The following is a 22,656-nucleotide window of genomic DNA, read 5'->3' as shown; positions in this document are numbered from 1 at the left end:
TTCAGTTTGAAAACAAATTTTTTGATTTCAATTTCAAAATGCATTGGCGGAAAAAACGAGCTTATTCATTTTTCAACTTCAATAACTAAATTGATGAGAAAGTGGATATTGAGAAAATTTTAATACAGTTACAAGACAGTATTCTACCCAACTAATACAACCTTGACAGAAATAGCGAATAACTGTGGTTGCATTTGCTGACAATACAACAATTTTGAAAAAATGCCCTTTTATTCAAGAATGGACAAAAAAATTGTAGGAAGCTAGATTTGTAGATTCTAAGGTGAACCGAGTGGGACAGAAGTAACCCCCCAAGCCACCGCAGCCATTTTTGGCTTATTGTAGCCCCTCACTCTCCCGTCTATGATATCCCCGTCCCAATCACAAAGCCGGAGATATCCCTAAGGGAGTTGGACAACAGTTCCCGAACACTTAGGGACCCATGTCCAGGACAATTGCGGCGCCGAACAGCCAGTGCCGGACAGTCGCAGAGAATGTGCACGGCGGTCTCATCGCCACCCCCACAAAATCTGCACAGGGGGGAGCTCGACTTTCCCAGCCTATGCAGGTGGTACTTCACTGGGCAGTGCCCCGTGAAGAAATTCGCAATAGTGCGCCGAATCCGCCGGAGCACGCCGAAAGAAACACTTTCGCATGACGGCACCCTTTCGAGCAGGCAGGCAAGCCTGGCCCCCACGGCGGAAGAAGGCAGACCGCAGAAAGGCAGCAGCTGTACAAAGGCAGCCCCAGATCCCCTCCGCGCCAACTCATCGGCAACTTCGTTGCCCGCATGGCCACTATGGCCCGGCACCCAAATGAGCGTCACTCTGTTCTCCGATTCCAATTCCATAAGTGCAGCAAGGCAGCTCCAGACCAGCTTGGATGTAACCTGATCTAAACGGAGCGCCAGCATTGCAGCCCTGCTGTCTGAGAACACATAGATGGTGCGGTTTCTATACCCCCTCTCCGTGCCTGGAACACCATGCAATACGGGTCAAGGGTTGCATAGACACGCATACCACACGCTCGAACCCGACCTAAGTACCGGACCACCCCGATCCCACGTCCATCGTTCGGGAAACAGAACCCTGTACCTGTGGTCGAAGTTGTACCGCGGCAGACAGGTATCCGACATGGTTATTCTTAGAATCGGATCGCCCTCAATGAAGTCTCTGTGAGTTCTGTGGGCCAACTTTAGCCCTGCCCCGTCCTCGCCAGAGAGAAGTCGGTAAGTCACTAGCCGAGCTTCCTTCAATATATGGAGGTGCAGTGGCGGCAATCCGATCATCACCTCCAATGCAGCGGTGGGAGCCGTCCGCATCGCCTCTGTAGCTTTTCCAGCTTGGCCCGCACACCCGCCTGCTGAGCCTTACGCTACCATACAATCGACGCAAAGGTGACGATGGGCCTAGCAAGGGCCGTATATAGCCACAGTGCTATTCTGGGACTAATTCCCCAGATCCCCCCGATGAAGCTCCTACACGTCCACAAGGGCGCCGTAGCTCTCCCGATAACTCCATCTATATGGGTATTCCAAGAGAGACGATCATCCAGGGTTCCCCCAGATACTTCACCTCCCTCGAGTAACTAATACGTTCACCAAACAGAATTGGGCTCGTTAATCTGTCCCTGCTTCTGCGTCTGGTGAAGGCGACCAAAGTTCTCTTGCTTGGATTTATATTTAACTCAAAGACTTTGTACCACCTTTCCACAACACGTAAATTTTGCTGTAGAAGATCAGAAATAGTGCTCTCAAAATTTCCCCGCACGACGAAGGCCACATCGTCGGCGTATCCCCAGAAACCCGTTTCCCACATCGTCGGCGTATCCCCAGAAACGCGATTAGATCATCCACTACAATAGACCACAGGAGGGGCGAAAGAACCCCGCCCTGCGGACATCCTTTTGCAGCGGAGATGAAGAGTATATCGTCAGCTACGGTGGACCTAATACTTATATCCTGTAGCATCCGTTTAACCCATCTGCTCCGCGTCGCATCAATCCCTCGTTTGTTCAACGACTCACAGATGACATGATATGGGGTGTTGTCAAAAGCTCCCTCTATATCAAGGAAGCAGCCAACTGCCACCTCCCGCACTTCCAATGAGTTTCCAAGGACCCCCACCAGACCCTGCAGAGTGAGTACAGTAGACCTTCCCGACTGATAGGCGTACTGAGATTCATGCAAGGGATTGCTTCCCAGTGCATCGTCCCGTATAAATCTATCAATCACTTTTTCCATTGCTTTCAACAGAAAAGAAGTAAGGCTGATTGGACGGAAAGACCTTGGGTGGTTGCTTGGTCGCTTACCTGCCTTCGGAATATACGTCACTTTAGCCACCCTCCATGCCAGAGGGATGTAACCCCACGCATAGCATGTAACCCCACGCATATGTAACCCCACTCTCTGCAAAAATGCAGGATATATCCCGTCATCACCTGGAGATTTGAAGGGCCTGAAAGAGAAAACAGCCCATCTAATCCTGCCCATCGTGAACACTAGACGGGATCGTTGCCAGTCATCCCTACTGGGCCAGGATGCCTCGGTTCGATGACTGCATTTGAGTGATTCCGAAGAATCTCCGAGTCAGGAAAGTGCGTTGACGAGATAAGCTCCAACGTCTGCTTTCCGTTCTCAGTCATGGAGCCATCAGGACGTTCCATTAGGCCCAACCCGCTAGCATACTTTTTGGAAAGCACCCTGTGAAGATGCGCACTGCTGGAGAGTACATCAATGCCCTTGCAGAACGCCCTCCACGAGATTCTCTTCGCTTTCCTAATTTCTTTATTGTATTTTGTGAGTGAGTCTTCCCACGAACCCGACGCCATGGCCTTATTGAATAGTTTTCTGGTCTTTAGTCTAAATCTTGAAAGCTCTTCATTCCACCACGGGCACTTCCTATTGCTCCGCCTCGGCTTAGCGCGGCAGCTCCCGTGATAGGCATTAGTAATATCCGCCGTCAGGGCCTCGCTGGCCAGTTCGATATCCATCACCGTTCTGACAGAAGCAGGAACGGATCCAATCCCATCCATGAGGAGCGTTTCGAATTGACTCCAATCTGTGGATTGGGGTACCCGATAAATTTCTTCTGTCAGGCCCCGGAGACCATGATATCAAACCTAATCTGCCTATGATCGGACATGGATGTCTCATTTGAGACATGCCATCCACCAACCCTACTGCCGATAAATTCAGTGCAAAGGGTGATGTCAAGGACCTCTTCCCTAATTGCATTTATGAATGTCGGCCTATTGCCCTCATTCATAACCATTAATTTATTGCTACATATAAATTCAAGTAGGCACTCACCTCTTTTGTTTATATTACTGCTTCCCCAGACGGTGTGATGGGCATTGGCATCACTTCCTATTATAAGTTGGAAGTTCCTCCTTCCACAAAAGTCCACTAGATCCTTCAGTTGCTCGTCCGGGTGGGCACAGTCCCCCGGGAAGTAGGATGAGTACACAATGAACTCTGTCCAGCCCCCGCAGGACTTCACCTTCACCAACGCAGCTACTTGATCCTTAGAACAGTAATCTGGAATGGGAAAATACGTTAGCCTTTTACTAAACAAAATGCAAGCCCTAGGCCTGCCTCCAATTGTATTATCATACAATAGCTCACCTGTTAGGTCCTTAACCTGATGCTTCACTATATAAGGCTCTTGGATAAGGGCAATATTGAGGTGATCCTTCATAAATCTATGAGCTAGAATATCAGTAGATGCCCTAGCATGCTGTAGATTTATTTGGATGCACCTCACAGCCATATCATTTCCTTCGGCTCTTGTCTATGGGCTTTGGCCCTTTAGACAAAGGCTTTACATTAGCCTTACCTCCCATTGCCGCCTTTTTACACATCTTGGTGGGCGCCTGCCCTGCCACAGCCTCTTTTGCCGTCCTGGGTGCCACGCTAGCCCCTTCAACAGCAAATACCGAAGCAGTTCCAGGCTCCCAATGGGCTTGAGCCCTTTTGGTTCACCCGGGACGCTTGTATTTGGCGTGCTGGTCGATGGTCCTTCCGTTTCCCTTGCCGCCATTTTCGGAGCGACTTCAGACTTTCCAATGAGTTTTGACTCTTTTGGTTGGCCTGTACTGCTCGTCGTTGTCGCGGTGGGCACTGGTTTTTTATTTTGTCCTGCCCTGCCGCCAGCACCTTGAGAGGATTTTCTTCCTTTAAGCCGAACGGTAACACGGAAGAAATTCAGGAAAAGTCGGAACTCCGCTTTCCGTAGATCTTCCAATCCGGGATCAACCTTTTCCTTATCCATCCTCAGCACCCTCCAGGAACTTATCTTGAGGCTGGGATTTTGCTTCCCTATCCTACTTAGAAATTTGTACCTGGAGAGACTGACGGTTGTCTCGTCCTTTGGTACGTAGGTGACGCAGACATGCTGTTTGGGCACGTCGTCGCCATCCAGTACCACGACGTCGCAACCGTCCCAAGGCTATATCTTCCTGCAGACACTGGTTATCCACTCCCTGGTGTTTTGATTGTTGCATCTTACGGATATCCATCCATCCCTTTGCAAAGCTGCAGTGAATTGTGGATGAGAGTCCACAACTTTATCCATTTCATCCATGATGGCTACTTTGATTTTCCCCATCTGAACTTCGGATAGCCTTTCCTCTGGATGCAGTCTATGAGTGCTGGCCACCTTGACCTGTGCTACTGCATCCCGATAAGAAGTCATTTTCGAGTTTTGTTGAGGAATGTTCCCAGGGATCTTTTCCTCAACATTGCTCTTCATCGACCTCTTCTTTGAGGGCCCTGCATCAGGGGTGTTGCTTTCCGACCTTTCTCTCTTTTGGGAATGGTCGGCCACAACACCCGATCCGCAGGCCTTCAGCTTTTCCAGCCTTTCCTTCTCATATCTGCGAGCTTCCTCTGGGGACATGCCATCCCTGATATAGCCGCGATGCGCCGCTTGGATGCACCAGAGAAATATTGTTTTCTTCCCCTGATGTCCAACCTTTTCAGGTCCTCCTCAGGTTGTTGGATAATAGGTCCAAGAGGATCCTGATTATCCGTCCCCATCGGAGGCGCCGCCTTTTCCTCTACTGGCGTGAAAAGGAGTTCCTCCTCTGCGTCAGTCAAGAGAAGCTCTTGTTCCGAAGACCCTTGAGCACTTACTGGGTTTATGTTGTCCTTAGTATTGTTGTTGTAATTGTCACTGTTGTTATTGTTGTTGTTGTTGTTGTTGCAGTTGTCGTGTTTGTCACAGTTGTTCTTGTTGTTGTTGTTTTTGCTTTTATTGTTGTTTAGATTGTTTTCCATTCTTGGTCCCACGAATAGCGCGGGAAAGTAAAGTCACCCATGACAGAGCCCGGCATACCATGGGAAGGCTCGTTTAAACTGGAGGGCGCCTGGTATCCAGAGTCCGCATACTAACGACTAGGCTCCCCCTTAGCCACGCAGTCATCGGCATATGCTGTTCCACCTTAACTTGGGACGCCTGTCGTCAGCTGACGTATAGATATAGGGCTGAAACTCACAAAGCAAGAGTCTCGCCGCGAGACATGACCACGACACGAACGTAACTTTTATCGTTTCAATCACCCCTTCCTCTGCCATTACCGGGGCCCACCACTAGGAGGTGACAGTGCGGTTTTGGGCCCCCGTAGGAAGCTAACTCTAAACATTTCAATTTTAATGCTTCAAAAGTATTAATTGAAAGAACCACGGAATGACATCGGATCTCAAGGTTAGATTGGCAGAACTAATTGTCAACAAGCAAAAACCAGAGTTAGAAAAAAAAATATAGGAAAAAGTATTAACTTCTATGTCGTAGGTCTAAATTAACGACATGACAGAAAAGTGTTGATATATAAACGACTTATAAAGCCTTTGAGAATATGTATCGCTTTGGGCAATGGCAATTAAACGTATATCAATCAAATGCAAACTTTCTAGAACAATGTCTTTAACGCGATGAAATAGGAGTAAGTGATGAAATAGGAAATTGAGCTATGAGATATGGAGTGCATTCGGAGCAACCGCTTGATTCAAAGACTAGATTGAAACAAAAATTGGTCCCTCCTTCACAGAACGTAGAAACAAATAAGCATCTATTGTGCCCCTCTCAGAGTGCGAGGTATGTCCTACAGCACAAGCTAGCACCTTATAAGAAGGTGTTCGCCTCCTCTTTGATTCCTTTCTTAAACCCCAACGAACAGTATATTGTGCGATTCGGTATCATTTATTTATTTCTATGTATCATTTAGTTTTCGTACGTACTACCCTACATCTATCATATTCTCATCCTTCATGAGAATTCCAATAATTATCGTTACAATCATAAATAACGTTAAAAGGTGAAATTGGAAATTTTTTTTAGATAATCGTTTTTTAATCATTGAACATCCAAAATTATCTTAACTTTATAGATCAAAAAAAAAAAAGAATTTAAATTATTATTAAAATCATAAATTTCACCCTCTATACCTTAAGTTCTGTATCTTAAAGGATTTCCTCGATAACTTATTAATCAAACATTTAATTTTATTTTATCTTCATGTAATGAACAAAAATTTTTTCAAAAAAAAAAAATAAAACTTCGTTTTTATTGAGAGAAAAGAGAAACGAAAAAGAGAAACTTTTCAAATTTATAATCAGTAAAAAATATAAAAAAAAAATTATAAACACCGGCAAACAAATAGGATAAATATCATAAAAATTCTAAGCACCGCTCATAAATCAGTGCTAAAAAATTACCAATTTATCTTGAAACAAAAAAACAAATAAAAAGAAAAAAAAAGGAAAAAATAAAGTATCCGATTCCCAATATCACCATATTTTTTGTGTCGCTCTCTTTCTCTTTATTCTTGTATTATATTTTCCTATTCGTTGATTCATTGTTCTTCTCAATATCATCTTAATTTGCATCTTAACTTAAGGTAAGAAAGACAAATAAAAAAAAAAGAAATGAAAAACATTTATTATATTTGCTTCTCTATCTAGCATTAAAGGAAAAACATTTTTTATTTCATTTTATTACACACCCCCGCTTCTTTTAATATTCACCTTCCTCTACACACCTTTCCACTCTTCACTATCTTAACCGCAATGGTTGAAAAGATGAAAAACTTTTCTTTTTCTTATTTTCTTTGCCTTACGGCATCTTACAATATTTATTTTTCGTTTTTTACCTTTTTACATTGTACAATTTCAGAAACAAATTTTTTACATTTTTAAATTCGCATTAAATTCACCCCAACAGTTTTTTTTTGGCCATAAAAAAGATGGTATATACCTAAAGGTAAAGTTAAAAAATTTTTATTTTACGCTTTTTTGCTTTTGTTTGGTTGCGTTTTGCACTTTTTTTTCTCAATTTTTTTCCACCATTTTTCTGTTTTTTTTTGCTCTCTTTGAAATTTTAACTCGAAATATAAATTGACAATTTCCTTTTCCATTACAATAAAAATATTTACACCATGAAATCCAATGTGCAGGTATACAATTTAAAGTATAATAAAACGGTAATATACCGTTATTATTCCATTTTAAATTTTAACAAGTTTTTATTTTCTTTGCGTTTTTTTTTTGCGTTCACATATACGCATTCGGATCGTTTTAATCCTCTTCTTATGCCTTCATTGACATTTTAATAAGAACAAAAAAAAATCTTTATTCTTTTTTGTTATTTTTCTTTGTTATTGTTTGACTTTTGCAAAATTTTCAAATAAATATTCAATTTACATGGTTACATAAGTGTTTCTTGAATATCTTATGACTCTTACGTTCCTTTTTCATATAAAAATTTTTTGTTAAAGAAATTAATGTTGTTGGAGGAAAATAAAAATTCTTTTTTGATTTTTGAGCCCCCACTAATGCTCAAATTGGCGCTCAAAAAGTATTTTTGTAATGGTTTCACAAAGTTTACTGCAAATTATCAATTGTGTGGTGTTGCATATTATCAGCTTAAATTGAGATACACGAGTGCAAAAATAAGCAAATCGATTGATCGACTTTTCTCCAAAAGTAGTTTTATTGAACCGAAGAGCAAAAATTAAGGAATCTTTCTGTTCGAACAGGAATCGAACCAACTGAGCTACAGATATACGAAGAAATTATTGGCAAATTCTTCTCTACATTATGGTTTATACAGTTATTTTGAAAATCCATTCACATTCTTAAAGATTCGAATTTAAATTTCTTTTAAAATTAAAAAAAAAAAAATTTAAATTAAAAGTTTATTTTTTTTTATTAAAGTTTTCTGGATTCTTCTTTTTGGTTATAGAAAACCATAATTTTAAATTATGAACAGATGGGCTGGAAAAACGAGTAAATATGTAAATTTATTTTTAGTAAGAAAATGTCCAATTCAAAAAAATAACTTTAGGCTATTTTTGGAGAAATGAAAATATTTTTTTAAAATTATTCTCTTAACACTTTTTATTTTTCTTTATAGCCTTCCCTTGAATATTTCTAATTTTTCTTGTACTTTTTTTTTTCTTCCCAAAACTCAAAGGCAATATTTAAAATACTTTTTTTATTTATTCCTTATAATGAAATTTAACAAGTTTCCTTAATTTTTTTTTAGTATATTGAAAATGTCCAGACTATGTTATTATTAAAGAAAGCCATGGTTTGTCCCCTCAAAAGTTTCGACAAAAAAAATTATTAAGTAGTCTCTTAAAGGTTCTCAAAATTTTAAACGATATTCTTATATTTTTAATATTTTTTTTTGTTTCTTATATAATAGGAGTCTATACAGGCTCATATCATATACAATACTGTCTTACATAGTAAATTTTTTATGAATAGCAAATTCTGAGTGTTTACTCAAAGTTTTTAGTCTACTACTGCTTGTCATTTATTTATAGGAAAACTGAAAGGAGTAAAAGAAATAAAAATAACTTTTAAAAATATTTTAATATTATTTTTGTTTCAGTCCTTTTTTTTGTTTTTAGTCTTATATTAAATGTAAATATTATTTTTGGTCTTTGTAAACATTACAAGTATATTATATGGGAAAAGGAAAGGATAATTTGTTGTAAAATTGAACCTTAATTTTAATAATTTATTTAAAAATTTAATATTATGTATGTATATGTTTAAAATAATAATTTAGGAAATAATTATGGTTTTAAAAAGAAGTGCTGTGGCTTTAGTAATTTTGGTTAAATTTAATTTCAAACCAGGGAAAGATATAGTGAAAACAAATCTCATTCTCTTAATACTTCTTAGATCATCTCATTTTCTTAATAAATTGAAGTTAGTAGCTTCCTTATATACTAAAGGGTAGTTCATTTACCTGGAACTGCAAGAATGACTATTAATGAAACCGGTGAAAATATATGAGATATTGTTATGGTCTCAAACAATCTATATGCTTCTCCTATTTACTGATGCAATTGACTACGTTCTGATAGTACCGTAATGCAGATATAGGTGAGTCTCTGTAATCGTTCCAGATTCATCTTAGCCGTTATAAAAGCCTTATTTTCGCCCAATATATCACCGCTCCATATGTTGCTGCATATGTTAGAAGCGGTATAATCATTGTATACATCCACAACATTATAGACGGGGAGCAGTCCCATGTTTTGTTCGAGATGGCCCTTCAAGCCATAAGTGTCTGGACGACTCATAGACGCATAACCGCTTCGTGACTTTGCCAAAGAAGCTTGGAATCAAACACCTTCTCAATGTAGTTGAACTTCTACAGGTGAATTTTTCCCTGGAAAATTAAGTCTCAGAACCAGACCTGCTTGTACTATTTCACAAAAAGTATCCTTAAGCTTGACGAAAAAGTACATTAAAATGATACTCCGCCATCAAATTTTGCATCAACGAAAAATAGAATTCTATCTTGTGGGTATCCTTTAGCCATGCAAAACTGAAATGAAATTGATAATACTACATAAATTTCATTTTTGTAAAAGTTGTAAATGAATTTAATAGAATTATAATAGAATTTCAAGTAATCCTGTCCACCATTGTGCCTCATTTAAAATATTCGAAATTCATTAGTGAATTACAAAAACTTCCATTGTAAAAATACGATCGGCATACTTTTCAAGTCCCATTAATTTTAAACAAATCAGTACACTATTAAATTTTGGCAAATCTTACCAATATTCAATTGAAATATAAATGTTATATGAAGTAATTTATTACACTATTGAAAAACTTATAATAAATTTTATTCAATTGAAAATATTATTCCAAATGCAAGAGAAGAAAACAAATATTTTATTCCAGGTCCACCCTCTTTTTGTCTTCCTGTTTTTTGTGTTTTCCTTTTTTTATAAGGAAATCCTTGTGTTTCACAGATTTTAATTTCTTCATTTATTCGATTTATTGCACATTTGACCTGAAATTTATCCAATTTTTAGCTTCAATGAATTCAAATTTTCATTACATTATAATTTTCTCTTTTTATATTGTTCTCGAATATTGTAACATTCACATTAGAAACACTTTCAAAGATTAAGAGGTGGACAAGAAAGAAAGTGTGGTATGACTGAGACGTAAAAGAAAAAATAAGTGCTATTCACAAAATTTGAAATTTCAGAAAAAATTTTCCTGTTTTTATTTTTTCCTTTTTGAAAAAGAAAATTGTAATATTATTATGAGAAAAAAAAATCTTGCAAAAAAAGTAGGAAAACCCAATAAACCCAAGAAAAGGAAAAGGAATATCGAAGGGAGGTCGAGAAAACAAAAACATCAAAAATAAAGGAAGAACTTTAAAAAGACTAGAGTTACACAAAAAAAAATTAAACTAGAAGGAAATTGTTTTATTTTTTTGTTTTGTGAAAAATTTACAAATTTTCATGATCTCACATTGCACTTTTGGGATCTACTATGTGAAAACATACGGTATGAGCACACACACTTACATATTTTATGTTTGAACCTTTACTATTCGAACATGTTAGTTTGAATGAATAATATACAGGATAACGGATGTATGTGTGAAGTGAAAACAATAAATATTTCATGCTGGGAATATTTTTACTTCAATAACTTTCAATTTTTTTGGCACCATCTTTTTTTTCTGAATTTCTGTTTTTTTTTAGTTTTCTTTCGTTTGAGTGTTGGTTTGGCTCCTGCTTTAACAACTTTTTTATTTTAATTTTTTTTTTTTTGGTTTTTATGGAAGAAAACAATTTTCAACAACAAAAGTTTTCCCTATCGGTTCGAAAGATATAAAAAAAAATTTATTTTGAATTAAAAAATGAGAAAAAAAAATAAAAAAAAAAAAGTACTAAGAGAACCAATAAGGATATGAAAAGAGAGAAAAAAAAAGATCTTGGTTAAATGGAAAATATTTTTTTTACAATGTTTTCTCTATGATTTTTGAACAAACTATTGAAAAAGTTACGGCTCCTGATGACTACAAAAATAAAATGGGTGATTAATGAAAAAAAAATTTTTTTAGTGTTTTAATTAAATTTGTTTTTTTTTTTTGGATATGATTGGAAAAATTATAGTTTTTGCACTGGAATTAGAAGATTTGTGTAATGGATTTTAAAGTAATGAATTGGAAAATAAGTAAGATAAGAAGAATTGGTTTGGTGATTCTATGCAAATTATTTATAAAGTGAATCATTTTTATGAACAATATGCATTGAAAATGATTTATCTTAGTTACTAGAATTGCTATCCAATAAAGACATTCTTTTATGTAAATTCAAATATAGATGCAGAAAATTTGAAATTTATTTGTTTGATTCTCCAACTCTTACTGTAAATAGTGAAAATTTAGATTTTCAAGAAAAATTGGTTTATGGTGTGCCTTTTACTAGAACTATAGTGATTATCGCACTACTCCTTCAATCGAAAAGCCGATAATAACCATACATCCATAATAATCCATACTGAAGCAAAAATACTATACCCAATGACTTATAAACTGACTTATGAAACTAAAGAGTAGCTAAAGTCCATGCTAAAAGGAATAAGTGCAAAAAATTGCTGCCATCACGGAATATTATACGGTTTGTTAATTCGATTGCTCATATTGTTAAACCTTTTGAAACCTTTGAATTGCATTTCTCACCCTCTTTCTCTCACTCTCTCTCTCTTCTTTCTCCTCTTTGCATTTATTGCAAAACGGTATAGGATTATGTGAAAACTCTTAAACATCCTTGCAGGAAATGAACACCAATGTAGTAAATGTGGTATAACCGTAATAGTTACAGAGCAATTCAACATTTGCGCTTAATCGATAAAAATACTATTCACTCTGTATAACATAGTTAGTTTTCAAAAACTATTAATCCCTGTTTGCCCTTCCCCGCAAATTATATTATGCATCCATGTAAAAACAATATTAATGGACATATACGAATTATTTGCTTGTAATTTCTCTTTAATCTTTATTGTTTTCACGAAATTTTGGCTTACTCTCTATATCCACATAGCTAGGTTCAAAAAAAAAACAAAAGGTTTTTTTACTTTTTTCCTTTTTTTTTTCTTTTTTTTTGTCGCATTCATCAATTTATGTAGACTTTTCGAATTATTTTCGAACTATCTATATTTTTTTCTATTTTTCATTATTATTTTCTCTTTTATACTGTTACTTCACCATCATTATTATTAAATTTTTACTTTTTCCTCTTTATATTATTATTTTTCTCCTCGTTTTGATATCAAGAGAAGGAAAAAAAACAGATTAGTGGCGCCACCGTCATTGAATGCAAATATAAAATATAAGTAGGGGAAGATAAAAGGAGTCACGGTAAAGTAAGTTGTTTAATAATTTTCTGTGTACGATTTCCTGTTTTTGTTTTTTTTTTTTGTTTTTAGCACTTTTCCAAAAATTTTTTGAAAAAAAGTGCTTATTAGTTTCACTCTGTCCGTCCGTCCGTCCGTCTGTCCGTGTGTCTGTTTACAAAACTTTTACACCCTTGAAGATAGAAAGCTGAAATTTTGTACGTATATAGATCTTTACTAGAAACTTATTTCCGTGGAACAAAATTTTCACCTATCTCCCCCCCTCTAGAAGTTATACCCCCTCAAAACCCTAAAAATGGCCTTTTTTAACTATTTGTTGCAATGAAACCATAAGCATTTTTGAAATTTTGCAAACGCAGAAAGGCAGCGGCTTGCTTCCCCTAGCGCGGTATACTATGGTTAAACTTTAGAAAAACAAAATGGCCGTTCAAATTTACCGTTATCTAAAGTCTTTTTTTTCCAAATTTTTAATGTCGTTTTTCTTCTAGACCCCAGCCTGCAGAAGCTTGAAATTTTAGGGGCTTTTAGACATTAATAAATAGTTCATTTCATTAGAAAAAAATTTTTTTCCATCTGCACCCCCTCACAAGTTATCGCCTCTTGAAATTTGTAAAATTTGAATTTTTGACACCTTATATTTCCGAAACCGCAAGCTTTTTCAAATTTCTATAAACACAAAAAGCTAACGGTAAATTCCATGACATTAAAAAATATAATTATTTTTCATAACTCACACAATTAACCTTTAAAATCGAGCATTATGTTAACCCCTTTTTATATTAATTTTTGCTTTATTTCAAAGACTGCATATATGCGTCATCCTAAATATATGCAATCCTAGCAATAGTTCTGTATATGAATGAAAATAGTTTTAATAGTGCGATAGGTATACATAGACTGTATTTAAAAGCAGAATTTTTACTTGTTGAAGGGAAAAGTGCTATAATACAAACCATTGGTTTGACCCAACTTTATTTGAATATTATTTTTGGCTTGTAACATTGAAAATTTGGAATTCTGCCCAAGACGTGGTAGGTATTGTGATATTGAATTTTGACAACTGATAAGCTGAATTTTGTATTAAGTCCGTAATAGTGCAATTTTGAATTCAATGTCTTAGATTATTATCAAACAGCAACAAAATCCTAACAATTTACGGGAACCGTTTTCAAGAGCTCCTTAGGCTTTTTTTCATTTTGTTCTGTCAACAGAAAGTTATCAACATAGTCACACTGGGTTTTATAAACAGTTTGCAATCGATTTTTATTATTGATGAAGTACAGGGATATAAGATTTCGGCACAAATTATTACAGCATTTCGTTTTGCGAATATTGAATTTAGCAAAAAGACATCCTTAAATTTTCGAAAATATGAGAACAAAGCAGTTTCTTGAGAATGGAAACTACGACTTTGGTATACCCTAGAGTTTTTAGTATTCTTTTTTATTTTTTTTCTATTTTGTTGACTATCACTTTTGAGTTGGCTCTTTTTACTTCCTTTTAAATTATGATGATAGTAGAGGTTACAACTTCAATTATTTTTCTTTTTGTAATAATAATAATCGCATTTTGGAAACATAATAAATTTTCGTTAAAAATATTGCCAAAAGAGAAAAAAAAGGAAAGAACTAGAATAAAAAAGAAAAACACACAAAAATAAATTCAGAAAATGAAAAACGAATTACGGTGACTTCTTGGGCTTGCAATATAATTATGCAATGACTCTATGTATACAAGGATATGATATTGGAGCATCGGCTTTGGTTGCCATTAGAATATTGAATTTGCTTGAAAATTTTTCTAAAGCTTCTTAAAAAAAATTAAAAAATTTTAATGATTTTGAAAAATTTATAAAAATTATGTTTTTAACATCCATTTTACGAATTATTAATGTAATTTCTGATATACTCACATATAAAACGAAAGTTTTTTTTTAATATGTGTTATAATGTGATGTTGAATAATACGAATTCTATATGAGGCAGCTGTTAACATAAGTAAAATTGGAATCCGAATGCCTTATTGCCTAAACACTTATGATAAGAAAAGATAACTGGAGTTGCTAACAAAAAAACGGGTTTAAAGCTAAGCTTCCTGATTCTGAATAATCCACCGCAAACTTGGAATCAAATACCTTTCCAATGTAGTTGATCTCCCAATATATTCTTCTCTACTTTTGATTTTCTTTAAGCGAATTTCTTCTCTGGATAGAATTAAGTTTTAGGCACAAAGCTTTGAACCAGGCCTGCCTTTTTGTATTATATCATACTAAATAAATAGTGCCCTTCAACTTATCCGAAACGATGGTGACAATATCATCAACATAAGCTTGGATACTAACCCACCATCAAACATGGAAATCTGAATTGACAATCGTCTAAAAACTTAAAATAAAAGAAAAAAATTGAATTGGTAATAAAAACAAACAGGTTTAAAGCTAAGCCCCTGATCCTGAACAATCTACCGCAAACTCTGAATAACGTTGCACAGTAAACTCAATGTTCACTAGGAGTTGGCACTAGGAGTTGGTTATCAAGAATATTTTAAGCCACTACTTTTTTTAAAGGAGAGTTATCATTTCAAATTCATGAAGAATGTTAACGAAGAAAAAATTACTATTTTTGAAAACTGCCAGCTATTAAAGAAGGGAAAGATATTTGATAATGATGACTGCACTCTCGTGTACATTCAATTTGTAGTTACTACTCGTATCATCCCTAACTATAAATAGTGTCTTCCTTTATTCTAATTTAAACGTATTTTCCTATTAAAATTTTTCTAAAAAAAATTTACGAAGGAAACGAAACAAAAGAAAATTTATTTAATTTTTCAATTTAAAGAAGCAATAAAAAAAAAATGCTTTTTACTCTTAGCATAATTGGTAATTTTTTATGCAAAAGAAAATTTAAACTTCTGGATTTCGTTTTTATCATAATAAGAAATGTACTTCTGTCTTCTTCCTTTTCTTTGTCATTTCAAATTGGTCGTTTTCTTTTGTTTTTTTTTTTTAAGAATCCTTTCATAATTTAATAATTTTTTGTGCATATTTTGAAAAAAAAAAAAGAGAGTTAAATTGAAATTTTAGGCAGATGTCTAAACTTTATGTGGACTGATATTGAGGTGCAGCAGTAAACGCAAAGTAAAGTGTGCTGAGTAAATAATGTGACTCCGTGAACAATTTCTGAAGTATATCGTGTCCAATTCAAGAAAACTCAAATAGGAGAAATGCTTGAACGACAATCCGAAAGAAACAGAATTTAAAAAAAAAATTTGTGTTTCACAAAACTGGTTGGCTTATCAAAAATTTAATAAACCCACCACAATTAAATTTGAATAGAGCTAGAGTTTCAATCTAAAATAGAGCAAAATAACTAAGAATGACTTAGAATGTGTTGCTACAAAAACAAATAACAGACAAAAATATTGGCTTCTAGGTCATAGATGTGATTTGACCAACAACAATGTGTTGATATATTACCCAACGATAAACCTTTTACATGGTATAGAGCTAACAATGGGTTTCACTTTTCAGAAGTACTAAAAACAAATGAGATATTTTTTTCAGAAATAACAGAGTCATTAATTTCATGAACTACATATTCGAGTAAACTAACCCCAATTGTTAAACTAAATTTCTCACTTTTGAGGCAGTTGTAAGGTCTTAAGCAAAAATATGATGACTCGGTAGGTTTTCCTCAAACCATGTACTCATCTCACTTTTACATGCATAGGTACGCCTATAAGTATACAATATTGTTATAGACGAAAAAAAACACAAGCTGGAAAATTTTATTTTAAAATTTAAATAAGAAAAATAAGAAATTCGTTCTCCGGTTTTTTTCTTTAATTTTATTCCTTGTTCTATAGAAATTTTTCATGCTTTTTTTTTCTCTTTCTTTTGATTTTTTATGCGTTGTGACTTCAGTTGAATTATTTCGACTTATAATTTTCAAGAACTTCTTTTATTTTTCTTTCAGCTGTTTTATGTTATATAAAAAAAAATTTAAAATGTCCTTTAGGAAATATGAACTGCAATTCTTCTCATTTCCGTATGTACAAGAATAGAGGACAAAAAAAAAAACGAGAGAGAAATAAAAAATAATAAGGAGAGTAGTTTTTTTCTCATTTATTTTTTTCTCTTCTCATTTCTGTTCACTTGGATATCGCTCTAATGCGTTCCATCTTTTGGTTGAATATTTTGTTTGAAAATTTATAAAAGAAAAGAAAAGTTAAATTGAGAAATAGGCGAATAATAGAGTGAAGACGAAAAATTTAAAGTTTTTCTAGTTAATTTTCTCTATTTTTTGTTGTATTTTTTCATGTTCTTTGTGTAAAAATTTTAAATCCCACTTTTTGGGGCGGATAATTAAAGTAAAAATGTGTACACAATGAAAAGTAGAGCATGATTTTAAAAAACGAAAATGAAAAATGTTGGATCCGTAAGAATGACGGAGAGAGGGGGAGAGAGATTGAGGCAGACAGGACATTGTAAATGACTCACTCGCTATTTTTTTATAAATTTTTCAGACAATTAAAAGCAAAAAGGGCTTCTAGGCGAGAATTCAATATAGAATTTCAACAAATGAGTAAATTTTTAACTTGATATGACGAAAATTTTAAGGTTACAATTTAAAATTGCTTGCTTTTTTGTATTTTTTTCTATTTGAAGGATTTCAGAGCTTAGTAATTACATGTAGAAGTCGTATTTTATATTATTACGACAGTTTGTTAAAGAGAACATTGTAATTATTTTAATTTAATTCTTGGAACAACTATGAAAATTAAGAAATTTGTAATAAAGAAAAAAAAAGCAGAAACATTATTTTCTTTTGGAAGTTGAAAAATTTTTTTTTAGAATAATGAAACCATATTTTTAATTTTGAAATTTATACTACTTTTATTCTTTTGTTATACGTAACATAGCACTCTCGTCTTTCCCTAGAATAGGTACGTGATGCTGCGGGACATTTTTTTTTTTGGGTTGTGTTGAAATTGAATTTGAGGCAATTTCTATAAGACTAATTTAAAGAAAAGTAATTTTAATGAAGTTGTCATTCGAATATAATAAAGTATACTTCAAATATGTAAGGATAGAGTTTGGAAGAAGAATTGATTATATCTAATCCAGAATATATAGCAGTGAAAATTATATAGTTTAAATTTAGTTCAGTTTTCATATTAAGAGGATAATGAAATTTCGAAAATTTTTGAAAATTTCTTTTTTTTTTACTATTTTTTAGAATTAATATTGTTAAATTTGAAATTGAGTTAAAAATTTATTAATGAATTTTTGAAATTTTAATAAAAGGGTTTTTGTCAAATATGAAAACGAATTAATTAGAGCTTTAAGCACATTGCTTGTTTACAGAGGATGTTCTTTTAATACTGGTTAGAAATTAAAACCGGACAAAATGTAGAAACTATGTAGAAAATTTCGGCCAAGTGACCCTTTTTCTTCTGGAGATTAACTTTCCTGACGGCAGATTGAGTGTTGTGTCTTAATGCTAAATTACAGAAAATCAAGTCGTAAAGGCTGGAGCTGAGAGGCACTTATATGTATTGACAGCAGCATATGGTGGACAGTTTGAATTTTTAAACCATTCAAGGCACCAAGAGTTAATGAGATATCCCCAGAAGTCTTGTAGCTAAGGTTGAAGCAACTTTTGACCTTTCTTATTAAAAAATTTAGAAGCAGTCTTGCTGTCAGGTATATGCCTGCGTCATGGCTTTTGACCATAATGATTTTCATACCAAAGGTGGATAAGATGGAGTTGTTTCTCAAGTCATTCAGGCTGTTTAGTTATCGAGCACGACGGTTACAAACCTCATCGTCAAAATCCCTATGTGATCATCCTGTTCCAACGCGGGCTTTGTCTCTGAAATGTCTTTGCTCTCGGTACATATATGTGGTTTTTTTGGTGATGCTGCTTGGATTTCACAGTTTAAAATTTTTCTTCTTTCTCCTATTTTTGTAGAAAGGCATCTAGAGTTACTCTCGCTGTTACCGAGTTTAAAACATATATAAATCTTTTTTAAGATTTCAAACTCAAATTAATAAAATCTTACTCTCTTTTCAAACCATCGTTGTAATTTTAAACGAAATTTATAAGTGTCTTAAAATAATGTTACAATTACAATTATTTCATAATTAATTCAATACACAATGGTCGTTAAATTATAACGCTTAATGAAGCATTTGTCAGCTTTACCTTAAGCTTAAGCATAAAAAGTGTTCAAGTAATTTTAAAAATTGTTTTCTAAAAATGATGTGGAAATAAAAACTTGATTACTATGAAAATGTAGGATATAGAAATTCAAAAACAAAGAAAAATCGAAAACATGTTCTTTTGAACCCCAGAAAATTTTCTTTTTTTTTTAATTATATAAAAAAATTATTGACCCGTAAATTTATCAATTCATGCAGGGTATTAAACTAGCACATATTACAGTTTCATCAAAATCATTGAATTGGAAAAAGTGCATTACAAAATCCTTTGATTTCTGTACTCAGTATAAATTTCTTGTTATACGTGTAAAAATTTCATCATATATTTGCACCCAGTCACCAATACAATCAAAAAAGAAAAGGGAGTTTAACATGTAACTATAAAAAATAGAAAGGAAATATTGTGGTAAAGAAGTTGCAAGAAATTTTTTTACTTCCTTTCATTTTGTGTTAACTATAGCGTAATATGAAATATAAAATTTGGATCAGTAGTTTAGGAAACTTATTCAGATCACATAACAATCATATGAATTATTATTATGCAGATTAATAAATAATTCACATTACATAATTTTTCTTATAACTCAAATGTTAGTTTAAAATGCTGTAAAATGCATAATAAAAAATTTAAACTTTGTGAATTCATAAATTTCGTTACATATTTTATACTCGATAAGCCAAAATTTTGGAGTTCGCCTTTGAAACTTACCCTGACAAATCGATTACTTGGTCATTTCTGAATCTTATTCTGGATATTTTTTTAGAATTTTTATATCTAAAAATGGTTTTCCCGAATAATTGACTTTACCTTACAGTACAATTAAAATTTGTTATTATTAATTTCCTGAACAAAAGTATTATTTTTTACTCAAAAACATGTTTGTGAATATTTAAATCCCCCACAAATAGGCAATTTCCTATTAATTTACATTAGGCTTTTAACTGAATCTACCATTTAAACGTACTACCTGACCAATGCTTCTTTAACAGAAGGGTCTAAAATTCAAAGCGCAGTCGGGTCACTGTCAAAATTATTTCAATATTATATAGCTTTACCAGCAAAATAAAATGGTAAAGATCAATAACTTTAAACACTTAATATAAAAAAATTGCGTAGGCTCGTCCCCTACCTAGTAAACTCAATGACGTAAGAAAGTGGTTTGTGGTCATCTACAATATCGTACACTAGCCCTATGCTCCTCCCAAGAGTGAAGTAGATATAAAAAAAAAATTTAAAACTACTGTTTGATTCATCCGGCAAGAGCAACATTTTCCATGCCAAATCTGATATATCAGAGATTCTTTATTGATAACCCAATATTCCTAAAGGTATGCAATTTTCAATTAATTCGATTGATTTTACGATTACATGATCGATTCTCTAAATTCAAATTAAATTCCGTTTTGATCTGTTTGTTAAGATATTTGAAATAATATTCGCATATTCACAAATATGTTTATATAAAAGAAGTATATCATTAAGAATTAATTTTATGTCATTTTTTAACTCCTAACGTTATGCAAAAAACTTTTATTTTTCTTTATTTTTTTTTCGTTTAGTAGTAGGTTTCCGTACGAAATTTTACAATTTATGTACAATTGTAAGCTTATTTCCTACCTTCATTGCATATAATTATATTTTTACAAGCTTCAAAATTTCAAGATTTTGAAATTTTTTTAAGGAAATATTCGGTTAATATGGAAATTTGATGTTGTTGCTCGCATATACTTTTAAAGTATATGCTCGCAGTTCATCAAAATCTCATTAGAATCGATATTCAAAGAAAAAAAGAATAAAAAACAAGAATTAAAAGCGATGGGATAGAGAAAAAAAAATTGTGTTTTCTCTGTACAAAGAATGAAAGGAAAACAAAAAAAAACTCCCTTTCTCGCTTTCCTTAGAAAGAGAAAACAAAAAAAAAATACGAAAATAAAATTTAATTTCATTATTATCATTTCCACTTCAACACATTTTAACTTACTGTAACATTTACACTATACTCTAAAGCTATTATACACTAAGTAAAATACTAAATCATAGTCTTATACTAGATACTTGAAGTCAACCAAACAAACAACCCAAATAAAGCAAAACACAAAAAAAAAGAAAGAAAAAAAAACACGCAAACCATATTGTTAGTTACAATACTTTCCTCTCTGTTTCGCCACACTTCTCTCTTCACTCTATATGCACAATCGAATACTAAATTGTATAAACAAACAGAACAAAAAACGGTAGAAAACAAAAGATTTTTCTTCTCTCTCTCTCTCGGATCAAAATATAATAGAGGATCAAAGAATATAAAAGATGGATATTTTTTCCAATTTTTTTTTGTTGATACAAAAATTGCGATAACATGAATACAGTCAAGCACAAGCAGGAGGCATCCAAATCAATGATGAGGAACAAACGAAAATCAAAAAAAAAAATATGTTTGAAATTCAAAGGACTTACAGCAGAAAACACGAGGCAAAAAATGTGAAAAACTCCTCAAAGTCAGAAAAACTTTGTGCAAATAAAGACGCCCATTAAATCCTTGTTTTCCAATAAATCATTCATTTTCGCTCTTTGTAATACAGTTATATGCATGTATAGTATTTTCAAGAGATTGAATTTTGATAATGATCCTTCTAGTCATAGCAATTATGGAATAGTATTTATCAATATTATGTGGAATGATGAGAAATGGCAGAAGTGAGAGTAAAACTAAAATGATAGAAAATTTAAAGAATTTTTATGATAAAGATTCGAAAATTTCATATTATAGATAATTCAGTAAAATCGTAAGAAATTTTTCTTTTATTTTGTAAATACAAACATAGAAGTGCTCAGCATAACATTTGTAAAAAGAATGAAATGCCTTCTTGAGAAAAAAATTGAAGTCAGTTAGAGTTCGGGGATTGCAAAACAGGACAATTTCTTTGAGTTTTAAAATATTCCATATAGAACAATAAACCTTTAACTGAAAATTATAAAGATTGTAAGATCATCGTATAACTTTTTATATTGCAAACTGTGTGGAAATTAAATGTCTGTGAACTTCCAAATTGTGTAAAGAAATAATAAGTTGCTGTAAAAACAAATCACCAATACTGATTTCCGTCAATGTAGGCAATTATTTGCTTTTATAATACCGTACATTTGCCTTTTTCAAATAAAATAAAATGGTCTACAGATATTTGCCGCTCCTATATTCCGAGATAATGTCAGAATGTGCAGACCACTCCGCATTACTGTCTATCACAATAAACCTTGTCTTTCGTTTTAATTATTTCCCTACTAAATTTGTGTTGTTTATGAAATCGTGTGCTGTGAACTTTTGTGTATTGTTTGACAAAATGAACTGGAAAATTAAAGTGAACTTACTAATGTTAAAATTTACTTTATGAGCATATGCCGAATTTTTTCATTGTAAATTTTTATAGCAAATTAAAAGAAGGGAGAAAGAAAAGATTCTTGTGACATAAGAAGAAAAAACTCAAGGACAAAGTTGGACGTTAATGAGATTTAATTTCTGTTTTTTTTTTTTATATTTTTTTTTCATATCGTATTCTTTTCCAACCTATAAAATGATAAATTATCTTTTGTTGTAGTTGGAAATTTTAAATTCAACATAAAAATTTCATTACATTTTGATCCACTTTTAGGAATTATAAATATAAGCAAACAAAATCGAATGTGGGAATACTAACAATATTTTAATAACTAAAGATTTAGCATTAAACCAATAGCAAATTTAACTAA

This window comes from Condylostylus longicornis, unplaced genomic scaffold (genome assembly GCF_029603195.1).
Source record: "Condylostylus longicornis isolate FDR11 unplaced genomic scaffold, ASM2960319v2 ptg000076l, whole genome shotgun sequence".
NCBI classification, from domain to species: Eukaryota; Metazoa; Arthropoda; class Insecta; order Diptera; family Dolichopodidae; genus Condylostylus; species Condylostylus longicornis.
The sequence above is the reverse complement of the archived record's forward strand: the minus strand, read 5'-3'. Positions refer to the sequence as shown.